Consider the following 19,099-nt stretch of genomic DNA (forward strand, 5'->3'; position numbering starts at 1 on the left):
CCGCTGTCTTCAGCCACACTGGGGGGCTCAGAAAGCCTGCTCAGAAACACAGGCTCATAACATAAAAAATCACAAGTTAATAGAGGAGAAGGGGAGGAGGGCAGGAAGGAGCAGTCATTGAAGCAGTCTGTTCTCCCTCTTTGGACTGCTTACGCCCTGGATGGCAGCAAGAGGTGGGAAGGTGAACAGAACTGTTGCCCCTGCTTCTGTGCAGGCAAGGGGGTTACACTGTTATATCAGCCAACATTGGAGTGTCAGGGTGGCAGGGAACTGAGCTAGCTCTGCTAAGAGTAAGGTGACCACCAAATCAGCTGCAAAAGCTAAGAGGTGTTTTTGAAACGCTGGTTTCTAACTACGCATGACAAATATATAATTACATCAATAATAACAATAAATCCCCATCACTTTCAAAGGAACTGACTTCATAAAGTAGCTGGAGGAAAATCATGAGGTTTTTGAATGTTTGGTTTTGTTTGTTTGGGTTAAAAAAAAAATAAACACCACAAACACAAACCTTAGGGCACTAGAGACACTTCTAAAAAAAAATAAGAGAGAGGAAAGCATAGGGAGAGGGAAATAGAGGGAAAAAAATAATTCAAAGATCAAGAAGAAAAAAAGAAATGTTAGTCCTCCCCGAAAAGAAAAAATACAGAATAGCTGAATAAACAGGAAAAGAGACAACAGAAAGATGAAGTTATATCTGTCATTGTAAGTAATGGGGTGCTTCAGCTAGAATTCATTTTACATTTGTTCTGGAGAGGAGAACATGTCCCATGGGGAACCAATACTCTGGCTAAGACTCCTCTGAATCTAAAACCACTGCCGCAGCTCCACACAAGCTCCACACAAATCAAATGAAAAGCAATCATCATCTGTCCATTACTTACTTCTCTTGGAGATCTGGAGCCTCCTTCTCGGAAAGTCGGTTTGCAGCGAAAATTAATCTGGCATTAAAATAAATCTGTTAGAACTGAAAGTGAACTGACAGAGAATTTTTTCCAATATGTTGATCTAGGCCAGAATTCCAAAATATTTATAATCTACTAAAATATTAGCTTTACTAACTGAAGAAAGTAACTTAGGCAGATGCCAGAAAACCTCTTTTCATATGCCATTGTAATTCTCCTTGCTAGATCTCTGCACAGACCTTATCTTCACTAATGCTATTGCTGCCTGCTCAGTTCAACTATTTAAACTCTCTCCCTTTCTCTTGCCTAGAAGAAAACTGCTTCATCTGTTTTTGTGGGTTTTTTTCTGAAGATGATCACTTGCAAGCAAAGTAGACTTAGGATGAGGTCCCAGAGTAAATAGGAGCTGGAAACCTAACTTTTTTGCACATCCCAGCTTTACGTCTTCATATACAAAATCTGGAGGTGGAGACATATTCACATGAAGAGCTGTGCAAATTACCCTAAATTTGTATCTTCTGCTTAGATCAAGCTGCCATTATCCACCTCCCAAACCACAAACCATTTGGGGAGCATTGTACTGCCTCATGCAGTGGAGTTGCCTCCCTCAGATGGGAGAGGAAAAACAGAAAGAGGACAACAAGAGCTGCTGTGAATGGAAAACATTTTTAGGGAGATGAAGAGAAAAAGCATTTAACAACAAGGGAGTCATATAAGGAAAAAAAAAATCTTTTGAGAAAATAAAATCAACAGAAATAAGAGCAGGGGGGGATGCAGAAAGAAAAGAAAAAATATACCAAAGGAGAGAAAGGCATGGGAAAAGGCTGAAGGATATGTGAGGAATGATGCATCAAGTGAAACAGATTCAAGCTTAAACTGACTATACTTCAAAGAACAAAACACTTAATGATACTGCACAGCTATGTTTTTGTTATGAAGGTTTGGGTTTCCTCAAACTTAAATAGAACCCTTCCCCTTCTCATATAAATAGTTTCTTCCATAATTTAATAATGGCCTTCAAAATAACAACTCAAGGGGGGAGAAAGAGAAGAAAAACAGTAAACAAAATACTTATTACTTAAGAAAAAATGAAATGTTTAGCAATATTAGTCTTTCATTGCTCTTCACCTGCAATTGCAATTTGTTGTTTCACTGCTGAATCATGGCAGGTTGGAAAAAAACCCTAGCTTATATTATTTTACTTACAACTTACACCTTTGCAGAGACGGCCAAGCAGAAGACTTATGTACCAGTTTTAAACTGCACAGGGTTTAAGAGGGATGCCGACTTTATAAAGCCCTCTGCCAATAAGTGAATTTCATGGTCTCCAGAAGAGCAGAAACAAGTTCAAGAGGATGTTTTTTATCTAAGTGCTCATTTGCTCTGGCTGGCAATGCCACCAGCTTGCTGGGCTATGGAGAGTCAGCACTGCTGATGATGAAGAAAGTCATGAAAAATTCACTGGTAACATTTTGTGCTGAAAGCGTGTGCTAATGCTAATTTCACTGCGGGTAAAAGCATCGGGGGTGGAAATGGTACCTCTCCAACATGGTATTGTGGCAATCACTGTGACATTTGTCAACACAAGTCCAAATGCTTGGAAAGGAAAAAGCTCTTTCCAAAGAGCTGCTGCTATCAATTTGTTATGCGTCAACTTATTTTATGAAGAACAACATTGCAAAACATATAGAAGTGAAAATGAAGCTCTAATGAAATCAATGGGGAAATTCCTCTCGTATTTCTTTACACATATCCCATCAAGAAAGAAAAGGGTGGGGGGAGATTTTTTAACACATTACAAGTTAGGCATAATGAAGACAAATCACTGAGAGGAAGACTGAAGTTAGTGCTACATATTCTGTAGATGCTTGGGGGTGATAAGGGCTCCTTGAAGGAACTGAGCAACAGGGCACAAATAATGGTACTATAAAAGAAAAGACTGATATATTCCAATTTAAAAAGAAGAAATTAATTTCTGAAGTTCTGAGGAGACAACAGTATAGTCTAGTAAATCAGTGAAAAATGTTCATAGTAACATGCTGCATTGCTTGTAATAAATATAGCTGTCATAAAATTAATTATGCTGAGTTTAGTTGAGGAATTTTGGAAGGTCAATTTTGTACATGACATGATAGTGCATTTTATAGCTTCAGTTTTCAGTCTAGAATTAGAGAGGAATTATTTTTTAAACATAAAAAATGTGAAAGCATTCCATGGCATTATTTTGTTGATTTTTAAAAAATTATTATTGTTCACAGGGTTTGAAGAAATATATTTCTAAAAATAAGCTGGAATTTTAAGTCAACATTTTTAACAAACATATTGTTAAAACAGCTATGAAAACCTGATGTGGCATATGGTGGTTTCCAGACTCAAACATTAGTAAAAGGATTAAATGAGTGTTGCCTGCATCAGGCTCCAGAAGATGGCAATGTCTTACCTTCTCTAACTGTTCCATGCATGCATTGTGGACCACAATCTTGCAGGCAGCACACTTCCTCCGCAGAGCAGATTTCTGCAAGAGGAAAGGGAGACGTGTGCATGGAGGTGCGCTATTCACAGGAGAAAAAAAAATTGCTGTGAAACCAGGAGATGTTTTGTGCCTTATGCAACATGCATTTTTTTTTTTTTTCCCTTTCTTGTTGCTCTCAGCTGTTCTGTATCTTGAAAATAAGGGTCTGAAGCTCTTCCAGTTAAGAATGAGACTTTGGGGAAAAGACAGAGGCGCTGTACTCCAGTTTGTGAACTAGAAGTAAAAGGTTCCCTTGAGGTAGCAGATAAGGCTGTTAACAGTACAAGATCATCACTCTACAAGGGAGCAGCCTACAAAGATGATGAGCAGATCCAGTGAGAACAGACGAAAAACCATACATGCAAATCAGAGAACTCAGACCACTGGAAAATTATGTCATTTCATGCTTATCATATAATATTTAATCTGATGAGCCTGACCATCGCCTTACAGAAAAATACTGAAGTACTTGGGTCATTTAGCAGAGAATGATAACCTTCGCACAGAATACTGTTAAATGCTTATGAAATGTTTCAGCAGGGACAAAATTCTCAACCTAATTATGCTAGTTAGTTTTGTTAATTTGAGTAGGGCTTTTAAAATAATTTCATTGAATCCCCTGAGCCAAAGCATATAAAAGGCAAGAGAATGCATCCAGGAGAGAAAGAATATATTTACTTTTTTTTTTCTCCTCTCCTTGCATATACTCAATTTAATAAACCAGATGGAGTTAATGTTCAGAGAAGTTTAATTTATAATCTTGTTCTTGAGGGACAGAAAATTTACAAACACACAGTGAGTTGAGCTTCATTTGCTTCAGATTTTTTTCCTTTCAATTTATTCATGTTCATTTAAATCTCTAATAAAATATTTCTTTAGAATTTTCAATATATTGCAAATAAACTCAAGGAGAAATAGGGAACACAGCTCCTGCTCATATTATAGACTAATTATTATAATTTTACTGAGTCTCATAATTATCTGGATATATCCTAGCTCTGCATGTTCACATATGTGTGGAGTGTTGTTCTAACGTTTCACTTAAAGAATCATGACACCATACAACAGAGTAAGCTTTCATATGTTTTGTGAGTCGTTAACTTCAAGTACATTTTTGGCCTCTGTGTTTACTAAGAGTGTGACAACATAAAGGAATCGATCCCTAAGACAAAAAACTACAAAAAGCAAACAAAGGCAATACCTTATGAGCAGTTGTTTTTTTTAAATCTTGCTTTTAAGTTGTTCTAATTTTTGAATGCTGGTGGTATTGCAAGTAGTTATCACCAGTTATAGTGAGAGGCTAGTAAAAATTCAGACTTTTTTATTACTTCTAATTCTTTGACTTATCATGAAGTGTCAACTCCAAATTCCAGAGATTAAGACTTAAAGTTCTGTATAGGCTAACATTTTATGCAAAGTCAGTGCAGCTACAGCTTAATTATTTCTCACTACTTCTTCATTTAAAACATTTTATCTTAAATAGTCTGCATGTAAAAGAGCTGTCAAAGAAAGACACAGTATCTTCAAAAGAAACCAACTGGAAAAGCATTAGCCTTTTGACAGAGCAGGTTAAAGTAACCACAACTCAAGTGGATTTTCATTTCCATCTCTAGTTCTTAATCTAATGAAAGCCCCATACACCGTAACATGTTATAAACACAGATACCACATTCCCCAAAGGGAATCAATACGTTAATACCTACAAGTGAATGGAATCTCAGTCAGACATCAAGCAAAGGCCAGGCATCAAGAACAGAGCAACTGCTGCTTCCTAAATACGACTCAACATCTGCAGGCCTATTGGCTGGAACAGGTTGTCACCACACAAGATATCTCCAAACATTCCTGGATAGAAGTCTAAGTCAGTGCACCTAATTCACGAGCTACTGCAAAAAGTCCTTTCAACTCTGAGAGAGATACACCTCCAAAGCTAATACACAGCCTTGCAAACTGTAGGTAATGTATTATTGAATTTTCACACTATTCTCAAGGAGCTAAATCATGAGGAAGTATTTACTCAGTTTTAGAAAGGCAAACTTCTGTTAAGAACATAATAACAGTTATACTGTGTCACACCAAGGGTCCACTCAGCCAAATAAATCCTGTCTCCAGCTTTTGCCAAAATCCAGTGAACCTCAGGATCAATTTAAGGAAAGGGCAAACACACAATGAAGCTTCCTTTGAATATTACCCAACAATCAGCAGTCTGTTACTGTTGGGACTTTGCTTCAGCACTCTTTGTAAGCTGGCACAGACTTCCCAGGGTTGGTCTTAATATTATATGCCATAAAGCAACTAATTTGCTTGAGAAGTTACACAGGATGGATATTAAATTGGAGCTACAGAAAACGCTAGTATTTTGGATCAAAGTGCCCCAAACACAGAGGTTAATTAGTGAATCAAAATGCTTTCATTTGGATCAAATGATCTGAGGGGTTTTTTTAATAAAAACAAAAAGATGGTATAGCGAAGAGTGACAGGCAGTATTCACAAACACCCCAGAGAAGAGGGACTTTCCTTACATTTTGCAATCTAATGGCCAGGATGCTCCTTTGCGCATTGATTCAAAGTAAGGACTTGAACACAGGATCCCCACTCTCTCATCAGTTTTTCTAAATACCAAGAAGTTTAGGAGTTTTTGTTTGGTTTTTTGTTTGTTTGTTTGCTTGTTTTCTCTTCTGCTGAAGCAGTTTATCTGAAATACTAGGTTAAGAGTTGCTGAAGTCATCTGGAAGAATTACAGTCAATAAAGAGATATACAATGGCTTCAAGATCAGTCCAATTAAACTTTTTCATACACAGCAGAAAAGCTTCAATAGGGGAAGGCAAACCTCGACTATTCTCAAAGAGAAAGCAAACACTCAAATATGATTGCACCCATTGCTGGTGAGTGCATTCAAGAGTTTGGAAAATTCAGTTCAAATTCTTGCAGTGATTAAAACCAAAAATTTGATCAGACTCTATTCTCAGAGGCCCCAGCAAGTGATACATTTCTGTACATAAATAAAATAGGCTGCTTTCTTTGAATATTTCTGAGACATCCCAATATTTTAACCTTTTTTCCCTTACCATGTTAATAAAGCTACTTATATAATAAAGCTACTTATTACATCCATTCTCTCCATTCCGGGCCACTCAAAACTGTTTGGGGCTTATTTTCCAAGCAACAAAACATTTAACCAGTGGCCTTTTGCCCCTTTTGCATTCCTTTTGGAACACAAGCTTCAACAACAGCAAACAATTCAAGATCCTAAACATGTGAGCACTGTATCAGTCTGAAGTCAGGCTTGTTATCTCAGAAAGAGAGAAGAAAATCTGAAAACAACTCACTGAGAATTTTACTTGGCAGCTTTCCTCCCCCAGGTAGCAAAGGTCCCCAGAAACATTTGTCTCCAGCCACAGATGCTCTCCATTCACAGCATTTTCCTGAGAAAAGATGATTGTTAGTCTGGTTTGTGAAATTCAGCCATGTGAGTGCAGTGAGTTTAAAAATATATAGATATATATACACATATATTTTTCACCACAAATCTAGGAAAAAAAAAAAAAATAATCATGTTTTTCTACAACACAAGGCCATAACAGTATTAACCTGGTTGATCACCCCTGCTTAACAGCTGCTGATGATATAATATATCATAAAATAGTTTGTGTTGGAAGGGACCTCCAAAGTCACTTAGTCCAACCCCCTGCCATGAGCAGGGACATCTTCAACTAGATCAGGTTGCTCAGAGCCCCATCCAGCCCAGCCTGGAATGTCTCCAGGGATGGGGCATCTACCATCTCTCTGGGCAACCTGGGCCAGGGTTTCATCACACTCACTGTAAAAAAATTCTTCCTCATTGCCTGGCCTGAATCTCTCCTCTTTTAGTTTAAAAAATGAGGTGTCACCAATCAGAACCAATGTATTTCTGTGTACAGTTCAGTGAAACTTTGCCCATGTTCTTCCCACACGCTGCCTAGTTTAACTGGGAATCTAGATTTCATAAGCATGAGATGCACACACAATTTTTAAGAAACAGAAAATCAAGAGAGACAAAACAAAAGTGTAACTACTGAAATTTTAATTGGAGGAGCCCAAAAACTTTGAGAACCAGGCCCAGAAGTGCAAAACAACGTATTGACTATAGCTTTAAGATGGCAGGGTGGTTTAAACAAGGAAAAATGCTTTTTTAAAAATGGCTGGATCAACACTGTATGCTTATGAAAATATCAACAAAATACTAAGTGGCCAGGAAAGACCATATTTGAATTTTTTACCTGAAAGAATGATACATTCAACTGAGAACATTCTCAAAAAAAACAGTCTACCTAGCATACTGACACCTGATTTTTCTTTGATAGCCTCATTTAACCCTATCTGTACCTTCATTCTTTGAAATTCTTGTTCTGAGAAAATTTGATTCTAGAAAGACTATAGTTTTCACTTGATTGTAACCTTGGCTTGACTAAAAAGTTTAAGAAGTCTACTGTTTGAGCAAAGTAAATAAACAGGATTTCTGTTCAGCCAGAATTAGAGCCTGATGGAAAATGCTTTGACAGTCTCTGACATTTGGTTCCCACACTGCAGAAGTCACAAATGATGACGTTTACCAAACAGATGGTGTCCGACAGCAGGATGCTCTGAAATAGCCATCTTGGTTAAAATAATTTCTTTAAAATACCAACTGACAGTTTCAAAGTGATGAAATGAGAAAGTTTATCTTGCCATGTGGATTTCTTAGGCAACACAGAGAGGCATAAGTGGCAAAAACCTTTGCCTTACAGAGTACAAGTGCATCCACAATAGGCAAGATCCATGCAAGTCTGCACATAGTGCTCACTTCAAATAAACAAAAAGAACAACATGTTGTGTTTTGATTTGGCTTGTTTTTTTCTCCTTTTTTTTCTTCTGGTGAGAGATCTATGGGTCCATAGGTCTTCTAACTACAACAGAAGTATTCCCATTGATGTATCATCCCAGAGCTGGATGAGAGCAAGACCAGGATTCCAGTCTGCTGCCATTAAAGTCTGATTAAACATTATTTAGTGGCGCACCATCCTATACTTCCATTTCTTCTCAACATTTTGTCTGTCTGTTCACCTGAACTGCAGCATTCCTATGACAGAGATTTTCTTAAACTGTACAGTACAGGGCATGATAGTACAGGTGAGGCTTTTCAGCGCTTTTATAATGCCAAATAGCTTTTAAAGACTTTAACTAGCTTAAGAAAATCTTCAAGCCTTACTTAGATGGTAAATTACACAGATTGTAAATTCTTTTCCTTCAAGTTTATCCTTACATAAAAGTAATTTTCTCTGGAAAGAACTATATCAGTTTTACAGCACTACATGAAAGCCTGGTCACATAATAATAATAATAAAATTATTATACCCAAAGTACTGCACAACATATTAACTTCCTGCCTAGTTTATGAGGAGACGGATGAGAGGACTGAAGCAGAGGATATGAGCTCATCAAAGAGAGTCTGACCTGAGCACATTCTCTGCTGACGAAACAATGCACTCAAGGTTATAACTCAGAGCTAAATTTTATAGACTATAGAAGGTGTTTAGAAAGGATCAACTATGAAAGCTAAGTAAGAAAACACATAGCTCCTGGGACATAATGTTTAATGAGGAATCAAAATTTCATTTAAAAAAAATAGATTAAACACCCCTTCATTCAGACAATGTCCATATAACTTGCCATCCAGGATTTCTAAAGATAAGTGGCCTATTTCCATAACCTAGTTTAGATTAGTTGTTCCAGACTATAGCACAGATTCATGTCTTATTTTCCATCACAGTGTAAATAAAATCAGTAAGAAGTCTACAGGGATGACCTTTGTAGTTCATGCTATGATAGAGTTCTAACAAGACTAGATAATAAAAATGTAAATAACCTGAATCGGCATAAGCAGCACACCTCCAGATACCTACTGCCACAAACAATTTCACAGCACTGTGTGTGAAAACTCACAATTTCAGTTCCAGTACACTGATATTTAAAAAGTCTTCTTTCATCCTTAAAAGCAAAGAGTGGATATTTCCTCAAGCTGAAATGCTCTCCCTCAAAAACCTCTGTCTGTCAATTACTTTGTCTCAATAAGATCAAAGGGAACCATTTGGACTTCAATGTTTCAAATTTTACACAGCACTGTCATTTATATGATAAGACATTCTGTTGCTACTTAAGAAAATCAAGATGAGACAGTCAAACCAAAATGCGTTGGCCTTTTCCAAGTCTAATTTCATTTAATTCTAATATGAAATTTTAACAAAAATAAATACATTTCTATGAAGAATTTTTACTTGAGCAAGTGCTGGACAAATGGGTACTCCATCTACCAAAACAAAACTAAAGCACAGTAGAGGCTACACTATCACTTGAATATTTTGCCACAGATATTTTTCCACAAGAGTTTTGGGTTCAGGAATCTTTTCATAAACAATTTGCCAGTTGGTTTATTTTGTATTTGATGTCTTTATGTCAGCTTTAGGAATAAATGGTTACTAAAGAAGCAGTCAACCTCTTTCTGTCCCTGACCCCTTAGCCCCCAGTCTCATGATGTTGACATTTTCCTTATGCTATATCTAGTGGTTGTAAAACTACACACAAATCAGTTCAACTGATGGAAAAAAATAGATCACTTTTATCTACCAAATCAGCTGGACAAAATGACTCACCCTGTGACCTCATAACTGGGGAGTTAAAGGTGGGTCCAGTGGGAATGATATGTTAGAGCAGCTTGGCTTATCTGTCAAATCATTGTTTCAAGGCTGACATGCTTTGCCTTGACTTGCTAAAAAAAGAGAACAGGGAACTCTGTTTCCTTGCCCTGTCTTCCCAGGCCTTGTAAGTGTGTGTAGTCAGTGTGCTATGAAGAGCCCCTGCTTGCTGAAGTGGAGGCAACAAGTACTTTCCTGGCAGATGCAGCCAGCCTCACAGGGGACATACGAACTCAATATGCTCTCCCAGATGGAGACCTCCCATTTGATTGCTCCTGATGTATTACCACTTTAATAGCAAACAAAAATAATTTCAGTACAGCAAATATTCCTTGTATATGAAACAAAGCCCACATGCAATCTCCCCTCAAGTGAAAGAGAAATAGGAATTCGAGGACTAGGAGTTTGGAAATGATGTAATTACATGTACCTGATCATAACGTGCTGTGCACATTTCACTAATTAACTAGGTCTCTTCTCTTAAGTGACCCAGCATGGTTAAATAACAGAGCAAGTGTTAACCATTTTTCTAAAGCCCTTAAATATCTCAATACCTCACTGTTCTTCAAGCTGCAGTCAACGTGGTTTCAAAAGCAATGCAGATAAACCTGTCTAATGTAATTTGCCATGTGAAGCAGCCAAAGATTTTCAGCCAAACAAATACACCAGTCAGCCCAACTTTCTACTTCAAAGCAGTTGTTAACACCAATTATAACAAGAGAAATGGAGCTCTCCTCCACTCCTGCCATGACTGGTATTCTGCAAATTACATAAGACAGATTTCTAAAATAAGTCATTAAGAAATTTTTCCTTTTGTTAACACTCCAGTTAGAGAGATTAAATTTTTTGCAAATATACATTTGAGTAATAAACTTATAATTGGTGTAAAATTAGTGCTCATCAAACTTAAATTTAATTAAACATATTTGTAAGCAAAAAGTATTAGCTTTAGCCTTTTTTTTTTTTTTTATGAGCTCACTAGCTAGCAGAAACAAGTTGGTTTTTTTGTCTTTTTCCTAAATGTCTTTCTCTAATGTTTGGCTTCTGTTTTACCCTTAACTCTGAAATTCCAGAGTTTGTAATGTTCATGCTGCAAACGATAGTAATGTCCCAAATGTTTTTCTGTTGACATATATTCTCAATTTTAACTTCATCTTAGCATATTTTAATTTGGGAATATTCTCCATGTAAAGCAACCTTTCCTTTAATTATTACAAATGTAATATGTGGACATAAAACAAAACATCATGGAGATATGGTACTGCATCATTACTTAAAGAAACTTGAAGATACATAGGCTCCAACTTTCAGAACTATTTTTGGGTGTTCAGTATTCAGGTCTAGGTTCACCATATTCTCTAGCTTTTTCTGCCACTGTCCTTTCCCCATCATGCTTTCCAACATCCCTGCATCAGTTGCTCACTTTTGAGGCTGTTGTCACCATCATCTGAAAGATCGTCTGTATGTAGAAGCAGAATAATAACATTGGTCTTCACAGAGGAGCAATATCCAGATGCTACCAAATGAAATGATGATTCCCTATGTTCTCATGAACCATTATTTTGGTTGACAACAACTTCAGTCTTTTTGGTAGCAATGGGAAAAAAATAGCTATTTTCTAGAAGGGCACCTTCTATAATAACACTGCATCCTCTATACTGCTGGAAAAAACAATGAAGTTGGCCATCATTTTAGAATATGACAGACCTCTTTTTTTGTCTTTATACTTCTCTGGAAAGAACATTAGTTCTCAAACCTTGATGAAAAAGAAACAGCAAAGTAGGAGTATTGATCCTGAACACGTTGCTTCAAGTGTAGCTGAAATTTCAGCAATTTTTAAGGATGCATGGAGCTTGCACTCATCACTACTTCCATAAGTGGAACTAAAGCTCCCAGCACTGCTACAAGTTTTTATGTCACTAATGGAATATCTGTACCCCAGGGTTCTCCTTTTTCATGGAAGTATCTGATAACGTACATCTCTTTGCAACTGAATACTCAGTTACCAATTACAAAACAGCCTGGCAGACACTCTAATAAAAGGGAAATATTTGTCAACATAATAATTAGTATAGCTTTTAGGAAGTTATGATACAGAAGCCAAATCATTCATATGCAAAAGTAACACATTTATATAGATGGGAAATATTTCATCTCATATAGAACTTGTATCAGTGTATTAACACAGATGTTAATTACCTAAAGCATAGTATATCACTAGGCACTTACAAACATGTACTGCCCTTGAAAGTAAGTAGGCAGCATTACTGAATAATGTCAAAAAGATACAGAATATAATGCAACAGTTTCATTGCGAAGTCACATTCACTGATTATAAGCACTTCTCATAGGCCACCTCACTGTCTATTTATCTAGCACACTCCATCAGTTTGTCTACAAGGATGTTATAGAAGATAGTGTCAAAAGCCTCACAAAAGTCAACATAGCAGCCATTGCTCTCCCCTCTTCTACTAAGCAAGTCCATCTCATCATGAAAGGTTGTCAGGTTGGTCAGACATGTTCTTCCTTCCATAAATCCATGCTGACCACTCTCAATTACTTTCTTATCCTTAATATTTTTGGAAATGGCTTCCAGAAAGATTTGCTCCATTACCTTCCTAGGAATCAAGATAAGGCTGATCAGTGAGTAGTTTCCTGGATCCTCCTCCTTGCTTTTATTGAAGACAGGATTGACATTTGCTTTGTTGTAGTCCTCAGAAACCTCCTCTGATCATCATGGCCTTTCAAAGATAACAGACTGACCTTGCAATGATAACACCATGTATCTCACCAGGTCCCATGGACTTCTATACATTAGGTCTGTTTAAACGTTCCTTAACCTGATCATCCTTTAACAGAACATAAGTTTTCCTTGCTTCAGCCACTGGTGTCAGGGGCCTAGGATTTCTGAAGGCAGGTCTTAGCAGTGAAAAATCAAAGTGAAAAATGCATTGAGCATGAAGAATTTATTTCTTTTTTTTGTCCTTTGTCACCACATCCCCTGCCCCATTCAGCAGCTGCTTAATGTTTTTTCCTCATGTTCCTACCACTTCTGATATGCCTACAGAAACCATTCTTGTCACCCTTCATGTTCCTGTCAGATTCAAGTCCGCAATGGCTTTGGTTTTCCTTACCCCATCCCTGTGAAAATAGGTAGTGCCCTTTCTCCTAGCTGGCCTGATCCTGTCTCCACCTGTTGTGGTTTTGGGGGAGGAGTGGGACATGGGAGGGAGTCTTGTTGGGTGGGGTTTGTTTGTGTTGTTGGGGCATTTCATCTGTGTGATTGGGGTTTTGCTTGCCTGGTTTTGGTTTATGTGTTTGTTTTTTAGTATCTGAGTTTTGCCTGGAGTTCTTCATGCATCCATGCAGGCCTCATGATGCTTTTGGTTGACTTACTACACGGGAGGATGGGCTGTTCTCAAGCACCAAGGAGGTGATCTTTGAATATCAATGGGTTTTTGACTCGTCAGAGTCATATCATGTTACTCTTCGAAAGAGTTCCTTGAAGAGGTCAAAGACTGCTCTCTTGAAGTCCAGAGTCATGATCATGCTTTGTTTTCCTTGTTCCTTCTTTACAGGATTCTGAACTCCACCATGTCATCATTACTGCAGGCAAGACTTCCCTGACCTTCACATTCCCCACCACTTCTTCCTTGTTTGTAAGTATGGGGTCCAGCAGAGCACCTCCTCTCATCAGGTCCTCTGTCACTTATGTCAGGAAGTTCTCATCAATACATTCAAGAAACCTCCTGGATTGCTTATGGTCTGTGGTTCCTTCAGCAGATGTTGGGATGGCTCATGTTGTCCACATGAATACCAGGGCGTGCCAACATGAGGCTTCTTCCAGTTGTCTGAAGGTGGCCTCTTCTTCAAACTCTTCCTGAAAAAGGTATCTGTAGCAGACACCCACAACGTTTCCTATGTTGGTTTGCTCTCTAATCTTGACCCATGAGCTCTTCACAGGCTCACTATCCATTCCTCAGCAGACCTTCAAGCATTCCCACTTCTTTCACATATGAAGCACAACTCCTCCTCCCTGCCATCCTGGCCTTTTCCTTCCTAAAAAGTCCATATCTATCCATTGTGCCAATCCAGTCACATGTGCTATTGGATTATGTCTCTGTGATAGTAGAAAGTATGAACAACTTTTTCCTGCGTGTTAAAATATCCTATGCAACTGAATAGGCCCTCTCAAGTAACTAATATTATAGAACCATGTAAAAGTAAAACCTACAAAAATGGTATCACATATTGCCAAATGCCAATTTTCAACTTCTACTTAAATGCAGTTTTCTAGTCTTGTTAAGATCTCTAAGATTTGTGTGTGTGTGTCTTATATTCATATAATTCATGGCAGAAGGTTATAACACTTCTGGTCTGAAGAACACCTATCTTGCACCCAAACAAGTCTGTGCATTCACAGAACACAAAGCACACATCACTCTCAAGTTTTTTCATTGAGCTCCAAAAATAGGAGCTGCATATCTTCAAATGCTGCTTAATGGACGTAACTAGTCATGGGTCATAACTGCCTACTAAGAAGAAGGCAAGAACCTGGCATCAACAGGCAAATGCATGATGAGCAAATAAAGTAATGAGAAAATTTTGGCCAGTGGGAAGCTCAACATGTTAATTTCTTAGATGGTTGTCAGGATGTTCGTAGACAACAAAGAAATCAAGAGCTAGAAGGCAATACCTAAAAGTAAATTACGGGATGACTTTGCACAAAAGCTTATGGTTATTTCCCTTGAGAGCATGAAAATATATAAAGACCTAGATCCACAATGGCATAGATATTTACAGTTATGAGGTGGCTCAGTCTGTACTTACTTGAGAATCTGGGCTAGAATTGCTTAATTTATCATTTAATTTGTGGGAGTGATGCCTAAAATGGGGGAGGGTGGGAGGACAGGCAGTGCATAAACATCACAGGGACAGGCAGTAAAGGTTGTACTTTTTTGGTATTGCATATTCTGCATTGCCCTCTGGCCATAATATCACCTACTCCAGAGAATGTATTCTCTATGGCCCTGCTGTGAAAAGATAGCATTAATTAGACAAAGCTACAAGTTAATAGTTAATTTGAATGAGGTGTAGCAAATGTGATGAAACTGAGCATTTGTAAGTGAAAGAAAAGAAACCTCAAGAATGGCAGGTAGTAACAACAATAAAGCAATATCGTTTCTTATGAAAAGGGTCTTAAGACACATCAGAATCATCAGCTCCATTTTACAGCTAGAGAGGTTAATGTAATGAGTGGCAAAACAATTATTCCGAGCTTGCTCACAAGGTAAGTGGCAAAGCAGGGCATGGAAATCCCACTCCCTGAATCAGTGTCAAGATCATCTGGCAATGGCAAATCACCTGCAAGGAGTTATCAAAATTTGAGACTATGGCCAGGGGATTCTTTCCAGTTATTACTGGAAAGTTATTACTGTGAAGATAACAAAAAGGAAACGTTTTCTACTGCAAAGTCAAGTGACAACTTATGTTCATGTCACTTAGACTTTAGGAAGATCTCCCATCGTGAGTCCTTGGAGAATCATCCTGAGAAATACTAAAGAGCAGGATGATATAGATAGGGATGCAGCAAGCACTGAGTAATGCTGGCTTCCAGTAATTAAATACAAAGATTTCCTGTTTGGACCCAATACATTGTAAGCCAAATATCTTTTCATGCTACCAAATACACCTCTGGAAATAATAAACGTGAGTATCTTAAACTTAACTTTTTCTTTTATTGATATCCACTACCTATTACAAACTCTGGTCCATTTCAACTTCTTCACTCCTCCAAATCACTTCCCTATTATCTCTCTTACTCTGCCTCAGATTTGAGAAACTCTTTTCTCCCTCACATTCACCAGTTGCTACAGCTGGCTAGTTCAGGCTCCTCCTAGCCACAGATGTCTTCCCCTTACTATCCTGTGCCTTCCCCTCATGCCACAGGGTTACCTCCCTTCTCCAAAGCATGAAGTAAAGCAACAATATCAATCTGAGAGGCTGGAACAGCTGAAAAATTGAACTGATCAAAAATTTAAACCACAAGCCAAGAAGTCCAAAAACACCTTTGCTCCGCCCCCACACACACACAATATCAGGTCCTGCAGTACTTACTTATTGGAATCACATGAGGAATCACCTGGTAAAATGAGTAGCAGACAGTTAACTCTGAAGAAACACAAGTGCTTGTTGAGTTTGGGGTTTAGGTTTTTGGTTTGGGGCTTTTTCTTGCCATTGTTGTTTTCTAAGTACAATTTTTGAAAGGTGTTTAATTTAGCCTGTGCCTACCCCCTCACACAGGTGACTGATTCTTGAGATTTCTACTAAACAGCATTGACAACTCAAAGCAGCCATGTGGTTTAATACATTGCTGAATCAGGATCTGTGTTTTCCTGGAGAGCAAGATCAAGGTGTTCTCCAAAGCTCTTTCAAGAGGCTTCTGTGTAAGCTTTCAAACTTGTTTTAACACTCTGTCTTAAAGTGCAGAATATCAGAGTGAATCTATTTCAGCCTCCTGCAGCACAGCATGTAAAATTCATCCCCTTAAACTTTAAAATGCAATAGCTGGGGTTGAAGCAGAGCACACCATCTAGAATACCATTCAGTCTTTGTATAGAATACAGAGATAAACATAAGCCATATTCATCAAAATGTTGAGTTATCTTTACCTAAAAGCCACTTGGGTGGCTGATGTTCTGATACCACAATGTACTAAGTTCTTTAACAATAATCAATTGTAAGATACACTGTATGTTTCATTTTAAACAGGACATTTGTGTGACCTGCTGGCTTAAGACTCAACTTCTTAGCATATACCACTGCATTACCACATGGAAGGTGCATGGGAATGATTCAAAGCTGTGTCAGGGGAAATTCAGTCTTGATATTAGGAAACATTTCTATACAGAGAGGGTGGTCAAACACTGGAACATGCCTACTAGTGTTTACAAGGCATTTGGACAATGTCCTTAATAACATGCTTTAGCTTTTGGTCAGCCCTGAATTGATCAGGCAGTTGGTCTAGATAATTGTTATAGGTCCCTCCCTACTGAAATAGTCTATTCTAGACAGTCCTAAACTGGCCCCTTCCAAACTAGCCCAGAAACGTAAGAGAAGCAAGATGAGGGGGATGGAAATATAAGTTCTCTGTGTCTGTAATACAGCTTGGGCCCAGAAGAAATCTACCCATACCTACACAAATCATCATGACCAAAGATTTCTACTACCTACCCTACAGACCCAACCAACTTGACATGTATCTTCAGGCTTAAATTTTGGCCCATCAAACAGAGGTATAAAACCCTGTGGTGCTAAAAATAGGTCACCTTTGAATGACAGACCCTGTCAAGAAAGCAGTGAGCAAATGTAGCCAGACAGTTCCCAAGCTGGAAAACCCGAATGGCTCTGTCCTGTGCTGCTCAGGTCTCCACAAGTGTTCGTGTCTCTCCCTTTTGCTTAATTTCATAATAGAAGCACTAATTCTGATTGCAACACAATGTCTTATGTAGAGTTAAGGAAGCAGAGAGCACTAGCTAGAGATACTGCTCAAATTAACTGCCAAAAAACCAAACACCTACAGTCCACTCTAAGGCCGCCCTTGGTTCCTTCACAGGTCCATTGGAGACTGCAATGTTGACAGAATGCACAGGAGCCAAGTGCTGGAGGCCTGACCTTGAGATTGCTTTCCTGCAAATTGAAAAGAAAAAAAACAAAACAAAACAAATAAATGGAGTGTATATCCAATATAATTACCCAATTATCCACCCCACCCTTCTCCAGAAATCAGAAGAGGCAGTACAGCATCTAATTTCAGCTTGAGTGAAATGGTGCTTGAATGCCATCTTCTGCTAAAGCAGCTTAGGAAAAGAATAAAGTAATCTGATCACTGAAAATTACTGTTTAATGAAGATCAGTTACTCATCTGGCACTAAGCTGAAATATCAACCCCAGTGAACTACATGTGGTTTTGTTTGTCTGTTTCAGTGGACTTCTCATTCATTACACCTATTCCTTACATACCAGCTGAACCTACAGAACCAATTTATACATAGTTCCAAATAGCCTTTATTGGAGGGATGAAATATGAGTTTATACAAAGAGTGTACCATCTGTTGCTTTTACTTGCTTTATAGACTGGGAAAATTCACTCATTCAGCATCAGACTATGTAAAACAAGCATCCCTGAAGGTATTACTGCTACTTTCTGCTCATATTTCAATTCTATCCTTTTGGTCCAAAGTCATTCTTACAGCTCTTGAGGCAAAAGTCACAGATGGTGACCAGAAACACTCTTGGAGCTCCACAAGTGCCGATGGCATAACCACTGCCTCTTTCCCTGGTGGCACCCAGCCCTGCCAGATCAGCCTTGAATAGTGAGCCATCAGGTGGAAGAAAGCACAGTACACTGCTGATAGAAAGCTCAGCTGCTCTTGGACAGTAGGTTTCAGAAAGCTTCATAAAATTATTGCATTTTATATTTTAGCACCCAGTGGTGGTGGCCAAAATAATCTCACAGATTCAGCTGCTGTGAATCAGATGAGGACAAAAACATCTAAAGGAGAGATCTCTTTTTGTAAAGCAAATACACTCATCCCCCACAAAATGAAATGACAGTCTGTTTGTGTAAAGTGCATTTTTGTGATACCACTTCCACGGCGCAACAACTATTTATAGCATCTCCTAATCTTACCACTGTCCCAAGGCAATAAAGGTCAATTGAGCCAGTGATGACAATCCAGGTCAGCCATATGCTAAATAAATCTTTTCATTGTCCTGAAAATAAACAGTAAAGGAGCTTACTTTCCTTTACTTTCCACAGTAAAGGAGCTTGGAAACCTTACTGTTCACAGTGCATGTCTAGAAAAATTGAGTGGGCTGAATCCAAATCTCTGAAGTTCTCTTTCCTGCGGGTAGCATGAACAACTCAGCACATTAACATCAGCTTCTGATCATCCAGTGCCCCATT

This window comes from Nesoenas mayeri (genome assembly GCF_963082525.1).
Source record: "Nesoenas mayeri genome assembly, chromosome: 1".
Lineage (NCBI taxonomy): Eukaryota > Metazoa > Chordata > Aves > Columbiformes > Columbidae > Nesoenas > Nesoenas mayeri.